Genomic DNA, 7,416 nt, shown 5'->3' with positions numbered 1-7,416 from the left:
TTCAATACTTGAAATCAGCTATTAAGGTAACAATTCATCTACTTTCCCTAACTACGAGGATGAGTGAATTCCATCTTGTATAGTTGTGTTTCCAACTATCCGCTCAAACAAATCTCTAAAATGGTAGGATTATTAAGTCAGCAAAACTGGCCATTCTCACCCATACAAATCAAATAATTTTCCTCATAGATAGAAGTTCACAACTCACTCAGGATTAGATTAAATCACGTATGATCATCATAGTGAAATGTTAGTCTTTTCAAGTAATGGTGTAATAAAGAGAAATCAATCATTTCGTGGTAAGGTCTTATATAAACTCTTTATATAGGATACTTTCACTCACATGTCTCCACATGAACAATATGGATCATATCGTTTGTAACACTTAGAACTCTTGTAACATTTTCAAAGTGGGTCGTATCTGCAGTGTCACTAGGATAAGGCACTCAATCTTATCTATATACTGCAGACCATTTAGATTATTACTTGAACATGATCCATTTGTATGTCTCCTGCATACTGTTCAAGTTTCATTAAATAACCATGGTCTTGTTTATTGGATCGAGTTAATGCAAAATCTAAATGTCGGATAAATACTTTTTATTTTATTAAATAAAAATTTATATTTACAAATTACAAACTATGAGATCCACAAGATCTATGACATTAAATGTAACACAATGAACATAAGTCCCTTTTCTAAAGCGTCATTACTTATGACAGAAGGCTTTCTTTTGGACTGCTGACAAGAATTTTAACGCTTCCATTTGAGGAGTTTCCCATATTCTTCCTTTTCAACTTCAGTTTCTGCCTCTGGTTCATTACAACATTGTATTGAGGCTTGTAAGGCTATCAGGTCAACTTGGTTTGGACACTCGGCTACTCGATGAGGGCCCTTGCACAAAAAGCAAGAGAGAGACCTTTATTGATTTGTGTTTGCTTGATAGGACCCTTGGGAGGCCTTTTTCATTCCTGAAGTTCTTTTGGGAATTAGGCTTGGGAGCCTTATTCCCTTGATTTAGTGATTGTACATTTTTTTAGGAGCTTATTCACCACTATAGTCAAGTAATCTATCTGCTGCGGCTAGGGTGAAAGCAAGATCCTGAACTTTCTATTTGTATAATTTAGTTCTCGCCCATGGCTTTAATCCTCTGACAAAGCAAAACTCTTTATCCTTCTCGGGCATGTCCTTGATGTCTAACATAACAGTCAAAAACTCTTTCACGTACTCCCTGATAGTCCTTGTATGTTTAAGTTCTCATAGTTTCTTTCTTGTAATAAACTCGACATTCTCTGGGAAGAATTGAGCCTTTAGTTCTTTCTTGAGATCTTCCCATTTATTGATGGTGAATAGACCATTCTGAATGTTGTTCATTTTGGACCTCCACCATAACCTTGCATCATCAAATAGATATATAGAGGCCAATGTCACCTTTTTTTCCTCGGTGACAGTTCCACTTCCTTTGAAATATTGTTCCATGTGAAAGATGAAATTCTCAAGTTCTTTGGCATCACAGTTCCCGTTGAAAACTTTTGAGTCCCGAGATCTTAAACTTTCTTGACACAATGCATGTCTAGTTTGGGGTTTGGTTCCCTATCGCCCACATTGTCAAATTCACTTGTATCTTCATCTCGGCCATCTCAATTTTGATGGCATCTATTGTTGTTCTAAAGTCGTCAGTCAAGTCATTGAACAACTTTAGCATGGACTTTTGTGAACTATCAAGCTCTTTGACACACTCCTCTATGTGTGCGACAGAGCTCGTAGAGTTATCCCCACTTTCAGAACTACTAGGTCATGTATGTTTATGTTCCAAGGAATTAAACCTCAATGTCATTTCTTGTATTGGTAGCCCATCTATTCAGACATTCCGTGCCTTAATTTCTTCAACCCTTTCTTCTAACTCATCAAGGTGGGTTTGAATATATCTCACTTCATCGATAATTCCCTCGGATGCAAAAATTGCTCGTCAATCTCAATAAGTCGCTCAGACTACGACTTTGACAATTGCTTCGTTGCAGATATGGCTGCAATCTTTACTAGCCAAGGAGCTAACTAAGCTCTGATACCATTTGTCACAATCGTAAACTTTCAATTACAGGATGGTCGATTGTATGGCACTTGCTCTAGTCCGACGAGCAAGTTAGTTGTGTAAAAATCGAAAGTCGCATATAACATCAGTGGATGATGTAGCCTTCACTCATGGTTCGAGAGAAAATTTTTCCATAGATCATGAGATAGAAAAAAACATTAAAAGCATCATTAAAGAATGCATTGAAGACTGGCAGTTGCAAGAAAGCTTTAATTGCAAAGAATACATCAATACATTAGTCGGAGATTTGACTAGTGGGTTTTCCTTATAATGCATTCTAAGCAATCTCCAACATTCTTAGCTTGCATATCAAAAGTAGCAAGCGTTCATGCGCATGAAAAATGACATGAAATCAAAAAGAACTTGCTAAGTTAATTACAAGACTTAAATATAGGATGTTGAGGATGATTTAGACATGCGGCCATGGGCGAACATACCTTATACGAGCATGCCCAAGACAACCTAGCACCCCACAAAGCCGCCCCCAATATATATATATATATACATACATGTAACTAATTTTTTGTAGGTTAAAGTAACATTAAAAAGGAAAAATAAAGACAAACAAAGAAACCTAAGTTTCTACGGTATTGTTGAGAATCCCACATTAGAAAAATCAAAAGACGCTCACACTTCAAATAAGATAGATGAGCTACTCTTCCCATTGCTAATTGGTTTTAAGAACCTCATACTATCAAATATGGTATCAGATCCCATAAAGCCCAAACGGGTATTTGGTCCAATAAAAAGAATTGTGATCCGATCAAGAATGGTGAACCCAAAAGAGGCACCATCTTGATGGGGGCATGTAGAGAATCCCATATTAAAAAAATCAATGGACTTCACACTCCAAATAAGATAGATGAGCCACTCCTCTCATTGCCAATTCGTTTTGAGATGGAACCTCATACTATCAAATAGGTACCACACAAAGTTGCCCACTCTTCCTTTACGAGCTTCCTCTTTCGCGTGAGGAGCAACACCATCGTCTATGCCACTTTACTCGATTGCAGTCTACCTCGAGGCATTTTGGCCGCCTTTCGTAGTATCGATAAGTGTCATGGATCTTCCTCTCTCATTCATTCTCTCCTCGTTTTTTCTTGATATCTTTTTCTCCTTTATTTACCAGATACCATTGCCATTGTCGTCGTGTGGTCGTAAGAGGAATCGGTCAATAATCTTTAGATGAGTATCGAGGTTGTTTTGTGGGTTTTTGTTAAAGTTTTGGTTTTCTGTTATATGGTTAGCTTCAAGCAAATTAAGGATTGTTTTGGAGTTTGATGGGAATTTTAGTTGCTATCAAGCAAGTGGTGCTTGACGATGTTCGATTTAAATATAATGCAATAGTACAGTGTATTTATGTAATAATACAATGTATTTGTGCTTTTCTAGATTTGTTTTAGTTTTTTATGTTTGGTTTTATCAATTTTAGTATGTAGAGGTAGTTTGGACATTTGTCAATTAGTTTTTTTTTTCCTAATTTTAAAAATCGTTTTTCTATTTTTACGATTTTGAAATATTTTTCTAATTTTTCAAATAAAACCTTTTGATGTTTGTCTTGTAAGCCCAAAATTATATCTTCCTATAGTTTGAATTTCATGAATTTAAACTTCTAAGCTTCAATAATTATTTCAATCATATTTAACGCAACGTCTGTTAACATTATTGAATGTTACTTTTTTTAAAAAAATAAAATAAAATAAATTAGTTTTACAGATTTTACTGTGTTAAATTACTTTAAAATAATATCAATTGTGTAATTTGCACCTTATTTAGGTTAAATAATAAATTTAGTCTCTAAAATTTTGAAGGTGGTGTCCGGGTGGCCAGTGGATTTGGCTAGCGATGGTCGCCAAAGGTGATGTCCAGATGTTGACCGATGTACTTCCTAGATTAAATTATAAAAAGAAAAGGGAATTGGTAACCCATGGATTTGAATAGTGTTTACTATTCATACACATGGAAAAAGGATGTAAGAAGTCAAGACTTCTTAAATCCATGCCCTAAATAAGGGTTAGGCTTAGGATGTTTAACTCATTCAATCCCAACCCTTGAAACAAACACCTCTTAGAAGTATCAATGTGATATGAATGAAGCAACTATCACACATTCTTGATTCCAACAAATGAAATTACATTAAATGCACTCGAGCAACACTTACCCCATACATAAGTTAAACTTAAGTAACAATAAATCAAGTCAAGTCAGACTCAAATTGCCGAATTTTTTTTTAAAATAATGTTATTTTAATAATTATTAACAAAAATAGGGTTGGGTAGAAAATATTTACAAAAATAGGTGTTTTAATCATATACCCCGTACACGATTACCACTAAATCGTGTACACGGTACACGACTACCTGTGACCTGGCACGCGTAGACTGCCACATGGACAGTCATGCAACATTGACCAGGTAATCGTGGACGGGGTCCACGATTACCCTAAGTCGTGTACCGAGTACACGACTTAGTAGTCCTTTAAACCACCAGTGGCCCTTCCTCTTCTTCCTCCCATCTGAAACATTTCTCATTTTCTTCCTCCTCACTACTGTCGGTCGTCAACTCTGTCGCCGTCCGCTAACTCCGCTACTGTCCGCTGTCTCCGTTCTTGTTACTGTTGCCACCGTGAGCCAATCTACCATCTGCCGTCTCCAATCTTTGTTGCCGATCTACCATCTGCCGTCTCCAATCTTTGTTGCCGATCTATCATCTTCCGTCTCCAATCTTTATTTTTTTTCTAATATATGAATTTGTATACTTGGGCTTTTATAGATTTGTTTATTTGGGTTGATTTATAGATTTATTTATATGATTTTTTATGATTTTTTGTATATTTGTATACTGGGTTGATTTATATATTTAGGCTGATTTAAATGTATTAGATTTGGGTTGACTTTTTTTTTTTTTTTTTTTTTTTTTTGTAATTGTACTGTTGAATTTTTGTATTGTATACTTTATAGATTTTGTTGGGCTATTTGTTGAGTTGATTTAAGAAAATATTTGGATTTCTTTAAAAAGAAGAAATAATTTTTTTTCTCGTATTAACATATTTTTCGTCAACTATAACCGTTCAAAAAGTTTGAATAAATATGTCGATGCGTTCTGAAGATTTAGTTATTCTTGAACCTGGAAATGACGGAGATAGTGATATTGACGTTAAACTTGATGAATTATTTGGAAAAGATAGAAGTGAGGAGCATGATCTTGCGTTGGTACCGTTAGATATTTTCACCCAAATAGATTGGGAAATTACTAATTCAACATGTGAACGAGGGTCAACATTGGAGGAAAGAAGTATATGTGTAGATAATTCTAATTTAATACAGAATGGAATGTTATTTAATACTAAAGAAGATTTACAACTTGCTGTGAAAAAAATACTGCTTGACAGAACACTATGAGATTATTGTAGTGGAATCAAGTCAAAATATTTGGTATGTGAGATGCAAATAGTGGATGGATGGTTGTGATTGAAGGTTACAGGCATGTCGGTGTAAAACTCATGGGATGTTTGAAATCACCAAACTTGAAGGGGAACACTCATGTTTGTATTCAGAATTGACACAGGATCATTCACAGCTTGATTCAAATTTTATGAGTATCGAAATTCAAAATTTGGTTAGAGCTGATCCTAGGTATCATGGCCCTACTCCAAGAAGCAATTAAAAAACAATATGGCTATAATGTTAATTATAGACGAGTGTGGTAAGCCAAGATAAAAGCATTGATTGCTGTGTTTGGTGATTGGGAGAAATCATATTCAGAGCTTCCGTATTGGTTGAGTGCTCTTGTTCATTACAATCCAGGAACATGATCGGATTGGTATTTCCTTCCGTCTAATGTGCCAGGTACGACTATTTTGGGTTGAGTTTTCTGGTCCTTTGGTCCTGCAAGAGAGGTTCAAATATTGTAGACCATTAATCCAGATCGATAGAACTCATCTTTACGTAAAGTATAAGGGAAAATTATTGACTGCCTTATTGATGCAAACGGGCATATATTTCTCCTTGCTTTTGCTATTGTTGAAGGTAAAATTTGTCCAGTTGGTCATGGTTTTTGTGGGCATTGCGTGAATATGTTACCCAACGAGATGGTATTTGCTTGATTTCTGATAGACATAAGGGCATTCTTGCTGCAATCGATATTGTCTTCGCCATATTGCTAGTAATTTCAATACGAAATATAAATCAAAGCAACTAAAAGATTCGAGGTTTAAGGTAGAAAATCAACACCAAAGGCGCAAATTCATTAGGTGCATGAAAGAGTTGAAACAATTGAACCTTGAATGCCTTGAATATTTTTTTGATATTGGCTTGGAAAAATGGACCCAATCACATGACGGTGGGTACCGCTATGGGTGGATGACAAGTAATGCAACTGAATGTATGAATGGTTTTTTAAAGGTCCTAGAATGTTGCCAATTACTTCTTTGGTTAGGCTAACATTCTATCGCACAATATTGTATTTTGAATGTGGAAGACAAGAGATTAGTGGAGCATTCGACCATGGGGACATGTACACAAAATATGCTGTGAGAAAGCTTAAGAGGTGGGGAAAACGAGCATCTACACACATAGTGACATCTATTGACAGGGAAACTCAAACTTCTGAAGTAAAAACTAGCATAAGTATGATTTCTCCCTATAAAGGACAACATACACAAGTTTTGAGTTTGAAAGAAGGAACTTGTTCTTGTAACAAGTGGTAGTCATTCAAGATTTCATGCTCTCATATAATTGCAGTTTGTAATTACATACATTTGACATACATACCTTCTAGTGATGAATGCTACAAGTTGTCCAATTTCAAGTGATGTTATGAAAGTCGGTTCCATCCAATACAACACCCAAATTATTGGCCAGGATTATCATTTATAGAAGTTCGTTTGAATGCAGACTTATTAAGAGAACAAGGTCGGCCAATAGGTACGTGCATTCATAATGAAATGGATTGGAGAGAGGCAAACCAAAAAGTTCAAGGTACAATTTGCAAGGAAGAAGGACATAACAAGCGTACTTGTCCATAATATACATTAGGTGCTTCCTCTTTGGGCCATTGAGTTTTTTATGTAATTGTAATTGTATTTTTTATGTAATTGTGTTTTTTTATGTACTTATTTTTTTAATGTAATTGTATTTTTTTTTTATGTAATTGTATTTTTTATATACTTGTGTTTATAATGTAATTATATTTTTTATGTAATAAAATTTTGTTATGTAATGGATTTTGTTATCTAATGTAATTTGAAATTCTTAGGTAATGGAACCCAGTCCTTCTAATCCTCTACAATATATTAACAAAATACTCATCGTTCACAATCAAT

The sequence above is a fragment of the Benincasa hispida genome, chromosome 2 (assembly GCF_027475165.1).
Source record: "Benincasa hispida cultivar pf3 chromosome 2, pf3_genome.v1.1, whole genome shotgun sequence".
NCBI classification, from domain to species: domain Eukaryota; kingdom Viridiplantae; phylum Streptophyta; class Magnoliopsida; order Cucurbitales; family Cucurbitaceae; genus Benincasa; species Benincasa hispida.
This window is presented reverse-complemented; position numbering follows the sequence as displayed.